We start from the raw sequence: 12,072 nt of genomic DNA on the forward strand, positions 1-12,072 counted from the left end.
GAAACAGGCCATTGTTAGCTAAGGGATACTTGAAAACGTGTTACTGACAACGAGACTCAACAAGATGACTTTGGAGCTAGTCCAACGACTTGGGTGGGGAGGGACATCTGCAGTTCTTTCCTGCACATTATTGATAACATTAGTTGTATCAAGAAACCGGGAAAGGTCAAAGGATGACCATTGCGATTGGTAGAGGCTGTTTTAAGCATGTCGCAACTATTCCTCAACTTCCAGGCAGCAATAGCAAGACATGGATGAATTCATGAGGAGTCACACTGGATGCACTATTACCGAGCAGGTTTGTGCACCATCCATGTGCAGAGCAAAAGGATGACAACGTCACTGTCGTGATGCCGACTTATCCTGATATGCACAGTCCTGGCCATTGTCGCTTCAGCCTTAAACATCTGAAGCATATTTTGTATGTATAACATCGTTCAGTCTTTCACGGTGAAACATTATGTTTAAAGAGGGCAGTTCAATTTAAGATCAATAAACTGTTCACTTAACAGTAGAATGAAGGCTTGGAGAGATATAGGAGAAAAAAAAAGCAAGATAAGTGAAAGGTTACTTTCCAGGTAGTATTTCCATTAAAATAAATGACAGAAGTTATTTACTTATCTGCACAAACAGCAGCCCCCGATGTTACAGAACTGGTAAACATGTCCCTGGTCTCCCACCGTTGCAAAATTTGCACAAAGCCTGAAGAAAAGTGGTTGAATCCAAAATCTATAAATGATTCCTGACGTGGAACCTCTTTCCAAGTATTTACTTTCCCAAGTTTAATTAATATACACCATAATAATAATTGCTCCAATTAAGTTTACAAGTAAGCAACAGAACCTGCAAAAATGTCACTCACCTGAACCATTACGATTTTCTTTGTCTTTATCCCCAACAACATTTGATGCTCTGCAATGTGTGATGTTAAACTGATTGATGGACTGTCCAAAGCAGTTTAGTTTGTGATATATCATCAGGCACAGTAACACATTTTGCTATATTACTGGCTTCAACAGGTGACGAGGCATCAGGATTAATAACGGGGATAGATCCATAACCCATTCACATTATCTGCCTGATAACCTCCCCTCCAATCTCCCACAAAACACTGCCATTTCCCAACGATGCACATCCCACCTTCTAACCCTCTGACTGCAGTCAAAGTCACTGAGACGATTTTAAATCACCAGAACCAATAATTGTCCCATCTCTGCCAACAGCTATCTCTCAAAGAAAAGTGGACACAATATTAAAAAGTAGAATAACCAGAACAATTTATTCCCCCAAAAAGCAATAGAAAGCACATTTCTCTAGAAATCCAATTGCATAGCATTTTCTTTCAGTGTTTTGTGATTGAAAATTGATCTGTCCAGGAGTGAAAATTAATGGCCACCACTGCTGGGTCACTTTGTGTCATTTAGCAAGTGCAGCCGGTGCTTTGGATGGGAGACAACTCTGTGGCCCCGATGGGACTTCCACGTGTGGCAAGCGATGCATAACATCATTCCCACATCCGGCAAGCGATGGATAGCATCATTCCCACATCCGGCAAGCGATGCATAACATCATTCCCACATCCGGCAAGCGATGGATAGCATCATTCCCACATCCGGCAAACGATGCATAACATCATTCCCACATCCGGCAAGCGATGGATAGCATCATTCCCACATCAGGCAAGCGATGGATAGCATCATTTCCACATCCGGCAAGCGATGGATAGCATCATTCCCACATCCGGCAAGCGATGGATAGCATCGTTCCCACATCCGGCAAGCAATGCATAGCATCATTCCCACATCCGGCAAGCAATGCATAGCATCATTCCCACATCCGGCAAGCGATGGATAGCATCATTCCCACATCCGGCAAGCAATGCATAGCATCATTCCCACACCCGGCAAGCAATGCATAGCATCATTCCCACATCCGGCAAGCAATGCATAGCATCATTCCCACATCCGGCAAGCAATGGATAGCATCATTCCCACATCCGGCAAGCAATGCATAGCATCATTCCCACATCCGGCAAGCGATGCATAGCATCATTCCCATACAACACTGACTGTAGAGAGGTTAGAATAATTTGCTTCAGAGGTGACCAGTGCATGGCACTCCAGGAATAACAAAGCATCACAGGATTGAGGTCGTTGCAAGATGACTCCATGTAGGACAGCATGGTGACACAGCGGTAGACGTGCTGCCTTACAGCGCCAGACACCCGGGTTTGATCCTGACTATAGGTGCTGTCTGTGCAGACTATCCATCAGATCATGTCTGTCAATATTGATAATAATAATAATAATAAGAAGAAGAAGAATAATAAGAATAACAATAATACAGATTAGTTTAAAAGGAAGGTTAAGATGACCACCAGAAGGGAATCAGTGCAAGGCGAGGGCCCTTCACATACACATGCCAGACAGTGGCTCGGGACTCTCAAGGCAAAGGCTATCTGAAATAAAAACACAACTGTCTCCATCAAGTCCATTGGCCTGAAACTCTGTTTCTTCCTCAAAAGGACGCAAATGCTGGAGTAACTCAACGAGTCAGGCAACGTCTCTGGAGAACATGGACAGGCAATGTTTCAGGTCGGGACCCTTCTTTAGACAATCTTCTTGCATGGATATTCCTGACCTAGAACATCTCACACCACTTATGTTCCAGATTTCCAGCCTCTGATTTATTTCAGCCTTTTGTTGGGGAGATTGGTCTCTCCTTCAAGGTCCCCGTGCCCACAGTTGTGTCTCCCCAGCCCCAGCAGGGCGCTCACTTCAATAACTAGGACTACACGGAGCCTGTCAGAGGGTCAAGGCTCAGGCAAACTGTCAGCCCATGGGAACAGCATCTGTAAAATCTCCAAAGACATACTCTCCAGTCAGACATGAAACACATGACAGTGGGCATTTAATCCCCACGGCACACCATGTTTTATGTGACTGGGCAGCAGAGAGATTATCTCAGGCTGTTTTATTTTTATTAGAGGCAAGAGTCTGGACATTGATGCAAGAATACATTTCACAATCAACTCTTAATTACCATTGGTTTGTTCATTTAATCTTTTCCCTCTCTCTGCCCAGACAAATCATCTTAAACACTCAGATTAGAATACATTTTAAATTCCAAGAGAATCCAGACTGCTCTGGTCAACTTGCCTTTTCTTCTGGTGAAGAGCCGTCAGATTTAAATGAGCATATGAGCATATGTGTGCTTCCCTTGTCAATAGGCAGGGCCAGGGTCAGGGTCAGACAACATAGAAAAAGGTGCCTGGGCCATCTTTCCATACTGACCTGTGGCCACTCACCCAACCTCCCAATGTTTGGCCATAGCATTCAAGCCCTGGGCATTTCAAGGTCTCATCTAGACACTCTAGTGCTGACAGTGACTCTGCTTCCACCTCTCTCTCTGGCACTGTGTCCCAGCTACGCACCACTCTCTGGGTGAGAGAGGTCACCCTCAGATCCTCTCATACCCTAAATCTATGCCTTCTGATGTGGGGGAATCATTTTCTGCCCTATAGATACATCTCTGAATGTTACATACCTCAGCGTGTCCCTTCTTAACCTCCTCCACTCCAGAGAACAGACCCTGCCTCTCCTAGTGAATCTCCTCACCAGCCGCCCAGCACTGTCACTGGCTTCACAATGCGCGGTGATCAGAACTGCATGCATTACTTCAGCTGAGAGCTGCCAATAAAGTTGGAGCATAACATACCTTCTCAATCATGTTATCTACCTGTGCTGCCACCTTTACGGTTCTTTGGACTTGCATGCCAAGGTCCTTCTGCTCCTCGATACTCCCAAGGACTTTACCCAATTCATGGTGTAGGTCTTAGCCTTATTAGTATTCCCATAATGGAAACCAGGGCCAAAGTGAGTCAGGGTGGGACACTGGAACCAGGCCCAGAGTGAAACACTGGAACGAGGGCCACAGTGAGTCACAGTGGGACACTAGAACCAGGGCCACAGTGAGTGAAAGAGTCAGATGGCTTCACGCCAATCATAACTCAGTGACCCAGGTGCCAAACAATCAAGATTTCAGAATGGTGAGAGAGCAAAATGCTGGAGTTTTACTGTATTTTGCATAGTTATGCCTTTTAATGTGGTCTCAAAATAATTAGTAAAATCTTTCTGAGAATTAAGTTCAGAAGCAATAAATAATCGTATGACATGGGAACAGGCCCTTCGGCCCACCTTGCCCACGCTGACCAAGTTGGCAATACTGGATTAGTTTCATTTGCCTGCATTTGCCCCACATCAATCTGACCCCTTCCTATCTGTCCAAACGTCTTTTAAAAGTCGTTTTAAAAAGATGGTTAAATCAATGCAAGTTTTTAGAAACGTAGAAACAGAAAAATAGGTGCAGGTGTAGACCACTCGGCCCTTCGAGCCAGCACCGCCATTCAATATGATCATGGCTGATCATCTAAAATCAGTACCCCGTTCCTGCTTTTTCCCCATATCCCTTGATTTCATTAGCCCCAAGAGCTAAATCTAACTCTCTCTTGAAAACATCCAGTGAATTGGCTTCCACTGCCTTCTGTGGCAGAGAATTCCACAGATTCATAACTCTCTGGGTGAAGACATTTTTCCTCATCTCAGTCCTAAATGGCCTACCCTTTATTCTTAAACTGTGACTCCTGCTTCTGGACTCCCCCAGCATTGGGAACATTTTTCCTGCATCTAGCCTGTCCAATCCTTTAAGAATTTTATATGTTTCTATAAGATCCCCTCTCATCCTTCTAAATTCCAGTGAATGCATGCCCAGTGGACCCATTCTTTCATCATGTCAGTCCCGCCATCCTGGGAATTAACCTGGGGAACCTACGCTGCACTCCCTCAATAGCAATAATGTCCTTCCTCAAATTAGGATACCAAAACTGCACACAATACTCCAGGTGCTGTCTCACCAGGGCTCTGTACAACGGCAGTAGGACCTCCTTGCTCCTAAACTCAAATCCTCTCGCAATGAAGGCCAACAAGCCATTGGCTTTCTTCACTGCCTGCTGTACCTGCATGCTTACTTTCAGTGACTGATGAACAAGCACACCCAGGTCTTGTTGCTCCTCTCCTTTTCCTAATCTGACACCATTCAGATAATAATCTTCTTTCCTGTTCTTGCCATCAAAGTGGATAACCTCACATTTATCCACATTATACTGCATCTGTCATGCATCTGCCCACTCACCCAACATATCCAAGTCACCCTGCAGCCTCATAGCATCCTCATCGCAGTTCACACTGCCACCCAGCTTTGTGTCATCCGCAAACTTGGAGATGTCACATTTAATTCCCTCATCTAAATCGTTAATATATATTGTAAATAACTGGGGTCCCAGCACCAAGCCTTGCGACACCCCACTAGTCACTGCCTGCCATTCTGAAAAGGACCCGTTAATTCCTACTCTTTGCTTCCTGTCTGCCAACCAGTTCTCTATCCATGTCAATACGCTATCCCCAATACCATGTGCTCTAATTTTGCACACTAATCTCTTGTGTGGGACCTTGTCAAAGGCTTTTTGAAAGTTCGGATACACCACATCCACTGGCTCTCCTTTATCCATTCTACATGTTACATCCTCAAAAAATTCCAGAGGATTAGTCAAGCATGATTTCCCCTTCATAAATCCATGCTGACTTTGACTGATCCTGTCACTGCTTTCCAAATACTCTGCAATAACATCTTTAACAATTGACTCGAGCATTTTCCCCACTGCCGATGTCAGGCTAACTGGTCTATAATTCCCCATTTTCTCTCTCCCTCTTTTCTGAAAAAATGGGGTTACATTGGATCAGTTCCAATGGACTGGAGGGTAGTCAGAGTCGAGAGAACATTTGAAAATGATCACCAATGCATCCACGATTTCTAGGGCCTCCTCCTTGAGTTTTGCTATGCAGTATTCAGATGTAGGGAAATGCCTGGAACAGATTTTCATAACTACATGACAAGAGGAAAGTGTTTCAATGTCAAGAAAGAAAAGAATACAAAACATCTTGAAGACTTTTAACATCGTTGGCTTTTGACAGTTTTGTGAGTTTCTTGCTGCTCATTTCTTGGCTTTTCTCAGCCGTCACTGAACAGCTTGTTCACATGTTGGCAGGAAAGTTAGTTCTTACTGAACTAATTTAAAGGATAAAAGAGTCTGGCTCATTTCTACAGTGGCCAATTCCCCCATTTCAGTAAATATATTAATTGAGAAATGTAGAGGACAATAGTAATAGTAATAGTCACCCTTCCCATTCCCACACTGACCTGTCTGTCCTGGACATCCTCCATTGTCAGAGTGAGGCCAAACGCAAATGGGAGGAACGGCACTTCATATTTCGCTTGATCAGTTTACAATCCAGCGGCATGAATATTGACGTCTCACTTCATGTAACCCTTGCATTCCCTCTCTCTCCGTCCTTCCCTGACCTTAGCCCTCTTGCCAATTTCACCTTTATATTCCTTCGTTATCACCTCATCCCCAGCCAACAAGGGATCATTGTGGGCTCCACCTTTCCTGAGTCATCGATGCAGGCTCTGCTTTTTTCTGTACCTCCAGTGCCCCCGCCCCTGACTCTTAGTGTGATGAAGAGTCGAGCCGGAATGTCACCTATTCCTTTCCTCCAGAGATGCTGCCTGACCCACTGAGTTACTCTTGCATTTTGTGTCTATCTTTGAGGATAATAGTAACTTGGGTTCGTACAATGCAAGCTTTTGGTTGCATATAATTGAATTAAACCGATGATGACAAGTTGCGACTTTAGTCCAGTTAATCAGTCTGATCCGTGTGTAAAATGCTGGAAATAGAATGCAGATGAGGCAGCATCTGCACCCTGAGAAACAAAGACCACGTTTCTGCTCAATGGCCCTGCACCATAAGTGGGTTACCTCAGCATTACAGGTCATATTCTGCTCACTTTCTTAGCCGAACCAAAGTCCCACAAAAGCCGACACGTTTTAAATCCAAACTGCTGGCATGCGTACGCAGTGTGTACATTACCTCATCCCAAATGTCACAGGATTAATACTGGGCTGAGTTGAGTGTAACAGCACATCTCATCATTCTGGAGCGGACGGAATGAGCAAGCACTCACCGTCAGTGGAGCCGACCCGCCCAATCTCCCTCCTCTGGAAGGTGCGGGTCCTAATGACCTGACGCATGGCATCGAATACAAGAGGGAGTGAGCTCCGCACTGTGACTTTGCCTCACGCAACCTACCCCAAGGCCTCGAGCCTGGATTCTGCCCATAGGCTTTCACAGCTTGCTCACTGTCATATGGCACTCGAATGGATGAATGAATGAATGAATGAATGAATAAGTTTATTGGCCAAATATGTGCATAAACAAGGAATGTGCCTTGGTGCTCCGCCCACAAATGACAACACAAACATACAGTTAACAATTAAGAATAAAGCATAAACACCAAAACAATAAGGATACAACATTAAGGTCTCAAACATGTGGGTGAAAATAAACCAGAGCAAAAAAGAGACTACAGACTTTGGTTATTGAGTAGAACTACTACTTGTGGAAAAAAGCTGTTTTTATGTCTGGCTGTGGCTGCTTTGTCAGTCCGGAGTCGCCTTCCAGAGGGCAGTGCTTCAAAGATTTTGTGGCTAGGGTGAGAGGGGTCAGAGATGATCTTGCCCGCTCGCTTCCTGGCCCTTGCAGTGTACAGTTCGTCAATGGGGGGAAGGTTGCAGCCAACAACCTTCTCAGCTGTGCGAACGTTCCGTTGCAGCCTCCGGATGTTGTGCTTGGTGGTTGAGCCAAACCAGACCATGATGGAGAAGGTGAGGACGGACTCAATGATAGCAGTATATAATTGGACAGTAGTATAGCATTGGACAGCAGTATAGATAGCAGTATAGAATAGATAGAAACATTTAAAAACAATGGAAATATACTTAAACAATTCCAGAAAACATTAAAATTAATACATGAACTAAAATTAAACACATTATAAAACTAACAAATAGTTTAAAATATTGAAATGAAAAAAAAAACATTCCTTATTGTACGTCAGGAGACATTCCTTCAAGAGTCTGAAGAAGTGTCCCGACCTGAAACGTCATCTGTCCATGATCTCCATAAATCTGCCTGACTCACTCAGTTACTCCAGCACTTTGTCTTCTTCTGTAAACCAGCACCTGCAGGTCCTTGTTACTACACCAGACATTCCTATGCCAGTCCAAGAGGATTGACTGCAAACAACATTCCTCAATGAGTCACAGGTCTCCAAAGTAGAGAGACAGAAGCACCAGCATTGACCATCAGGACTTTGCAGACTTATATGTTTGACTACCAGACTTGGAGGGCATCTACAACACACGATGCCTCAGAAAAGCCACCAGCATCCACAAAGACTCTTCACACCCCTGCAACAGTCTGTTCGAACTCCTTCCATCGGGCAGACGATACAAGGCCTTCTACGCCCGCACCTCCAGACTCAGGAACAGCTTCATCCCCAGGGCCATAGCTGCTATGAACCGGTCCTGCTGAGCCGGATGGTCACATCGCACAGTGAACCGGCACAGATCTACTTGCACTTTATTCTGTGTTAAAACTGTTACAATTGTTTCGTTGGGTTGTTGTTGGTTAAATTAATTAAATTATTGCATCGTATGGGAGGCGCATTCCCAATCTCGTTGTACCCCTGGGTACAATGACAATAAAGATATATTGTATTGTATTGTATTGTACACATTGGTACAAGGCAGACAGTGAGCAGCTAATGTCCACCTATTGGTCAGTATGGTTTGACCCATCAAATTCTCCCAGGAAATGATTGCACATTCAATGAGTCTTGACTTTATAATCAAGCGAGATTATATCAATATAATCAACTGGTAGATCAATACCAGTTCAGAGCAACATGTCTTTCATAAACCCTTGAAGCTGTGTTGTTTTACAAGGACAAAGGAAACAGAGCCAACAATATCATGAAGGTATTTATTTACAAAATGCTGGAGTAACTCAGCAGGTCAGGCAGCATCTCAGGAGAGAAGGAATGGGTGACGTTTCGGGTCGAGACCCTTCTTCAATCTGATGATTTCAGCAAGATCAGCCTTTTTTTGCCGTGTTAACGTGACTTACAAGAAAACTTCCACCACCGGGGCGAAACCGGGGGCACCACCGTCGGTCGTTCATTCGTGGGTAGTGTACGATGCCCCAGTCTTTTGCAGTCAGGCTGTAAGTGGGTGTTAAGTGGTGATTGGAGAAGGGTGGGTGGGGAAGGGTCCAGTCTTTTCAAACTGGAGTCAGGCTGTGAGTAGGTGTGAAGCGTTGTTTGGGGAGGGGGGGGGGGTGAGGGGGTACCAGGGTTAAGTTTCTGTTTATCGAACTTGCAGTAGAACTCGTTCAGGTCGTTGGTCGGCTGGCGATTGTCCAAGGATTTTCCTCTTGTAGCTTGTGATTTCTTGCAAGCCCTTCCAAACTGAAGAAGAGTCATTAGCTGAGAACTTGCTCCTCAGCGTCTCAGAGTACCTTTCCTTGGCAGCTCTGATTCCTCTTCTCAGCTTGTACTTGGCCTGCCTGTAGAGGTCTGCATCCCCGCTCCTGTAGGATCTACCCTTGCAAGCATCAAAATGCCTAAAGTCAAGTCAACGCCTTTTAAAAAACTGAACGATTTGGAGAGAGTGTACCAGAGTGATATATTCTCTACAGCCAACTGTGTACTGTTTTGCAAAGCATGTGAAAAGCAGCGAATCATGATAAGAAATATTTTGTCTCCCAGCATGTACAGACAGCTAAACACAAGTCGGCAGCAGAGAAACTGAAGGTGGGAAATACGCAAGCTTGTCTCCTCACTACATTTACTGCTGGCTCCTGTCAAAAATCTGAGTTTTTGAGTGATCTGTGCAAGGCATTTATTGATGCTGGAATTCCACTGTGGAAATTGGAAAACAAATCTCTCATAGTTTTTTTTAGAGAAACACACAGAGGAACATATTCCGAGCGAGTCATTATTACGGAAAAATTATGTTGACAGCAACTTTAACATTGTTGTGCAGAAAATTAGAGATGAAGTTGCATGCAAGAAAATATGGATCTCAATAGACGAGACAACCGATGCTGTGGGGAGATATGTTGCCAATGTGGTCATCGGTACTGGAGGCAGGTCAACCATCCAAGGAGTATATCGACATGAATATAGAGTCTGCAGCTTGTTTCGGGTATGCACCAGTGACATCAGCTGGGGTAGAAATAAGTTTTCCACAACTGAAGCATATTCTGTCTGGCAGACGGCATAGTTTAAAACCAGATAATTTGAAAAAAAAAACTAGTGATTATGTGCAACCAGGCAACTTTGGTCATTTAATGTAGTATATCGTTATATTATCATTTTTAACCATATTTTGAGGGTGGAAATACATGCCTTCTTATGCCTTTTTTGTCAATGAATGCCTTTTTCGTGCCTTTTTTGTAATTTTATTATGCCTATTTGCCTGCCTATTTCAGAGATTTTTAGCGCCTAAATATCCTGGCTCTAGTTATAAATATATATGTTAAAAATTGTCTCCCGTGACAAGACTAAACAGGTTTCTATCACAATTAACTTTGAGGTTGTATCTGATATGATTTTTATAAGTCTCATTATTTTTTATCAGTCTTGTTATTTTAGTTAACACTTTCCAAGTGTCAAGTTCCTCTGGAAAAGGGTGGGCAATAGAACTAAATGTGCAACTTCAAGCTAAACAACATCTGAAGAAGGGTCCCGACCTGAAATGTCACCTATCCATGTTCTTCAGGGTTGCTGCCTGACCTGCTGATTTACTCCTGCACTTTGTGTCTTTCTTTGGTATAAAACAGCATCTGCAGTTCCCTTTTATACCAAGATCATGTGATCCTTCGTAGCTATCCCTTAGACCTAGTGCTGTTGACCTAAAGTAAATCCTCCAGCTTCACAGCAGCAAAATTTTAATTCTATAAGAACCCTCCTTTATTAAAACGACTTCAATCCCTTTGCATTTCAAAATCTTTCACAGACTGACTTTTAATGAATAAGCAGGCAATTAAATTGAACATTGCACCACAGATGTTAACAGAGATAAACTCAATACAATAACCAGCTGGAAGCTTGTTCATTATTTTCTTCACTTAACTTTTCCACTTGATTATTATTACTAAATAAAAGTGGTTAACTTCAGAAAATATTCAGTGACATTTGCAGACCCTCCCCCTAGACCGAGCTCTTGTCGTTGTTGTTCTTTGGCTGCTCCCAGTTTCACCGTAATACCAGTTAGTTCTAATTCATGGACAAAGCTTCGGCAAAGCTTCTTTGCAACTTCTGTAGTGAACACTTCATGTCCCACTGCTGCAGCCGCACTAGAAAAGGGTTTCTGCTGCAAATGGCACACGGGTGAGGCTTGCGCTTTGTCTGTGCGGAATCGATATCAAGAGATTTCGGAAGCACAATTTTTGTTTCTAGGGGATGCTAAAAAAGGGCGGCACGGTGGCGCAGCGGTAGAGTTGCTGCCTTACAGCGAATACAGCGCCTGAGACTCAGGTTCGATCCTGACTACGGGCGCCGTCTGTGTGGAGTTTGTACCTTCTCCCCGTGACCTGCGTGGGTTTTCTCTGAGATCTTCGGTTTCCTCCCACACTCCAAAGATGTACAGGTATATGGGTTAATTGGCTGGGCAAATGTAAAAATTGTCCCTAGTGTGTGTAGGATAGTGTTAATGTGCGGGGATCGCAGGGCGGCGCGGACCCGGTGGGCCGAAGGGCCTGTTTCCGCACTGTATCTCTAAAAAAAAACTTGATAAATCACCAGAGGTCTTGGCCAAATAACTATGGTTTGAATATGGATAAAGCAATTGAATTTTAATTGCAAATGAATGTTGATTTCATGTTCTCAAAGGATGGATATAAAGATCTTATGTGATGGCAATTATACTCTTTGTTGTATTATTCCATGAAAAAGTATTAAAATATATTTTTTAAACTGCTCTTCCAAATAGTCCTATTTAAAAAAATGCTTAAACTGATTATTGTTGTTTATCTGAAAGAATTGTATGGGTATGAATGTCCCTTGGCAATCTATAATGGATGCTGGGGTCAGCAATGTTCCATTGTTCGCA

At 43.7% G+C, this 12,072-nt stretch overlaps 1 non-coding gene across 1 annotated transcript; it reads left to right on the top strand.

Moving 5' to 3' along the window:
- The first annotated feature begins 11,320 nt into the window (after positions 1–11,320).
- On the top strand, positions 11,321–11,471 carry LOC144594990 (U11 spliceosomal RNA). Its single transcript, XR_013547445.1, has one exon. It is a non-coding gene; the product is annotated as a U11 spliceosomal RNA (small nuclear RNA).
- The last annotated feature ends 601 nt before the right edge of the window (positions 11,472–12,072 follow it).

Source organism: Rhinoraja longicauda, chromosome 6, assembly GCF_053455715.1.
Source record: "Rhinoraja longicauda isolate Sanriku21f chromosome 6, sRhiLon1.1, whole genome shotgun sequence".
NCBI classification, from domain to species: domain Eukaryota; kingdom Metazoa; phylum Chordata; class Chondrichthyes; order Rajiformes; family Arhynchobatidae; genus Rhinoraja; species Rhinoraja longicauda.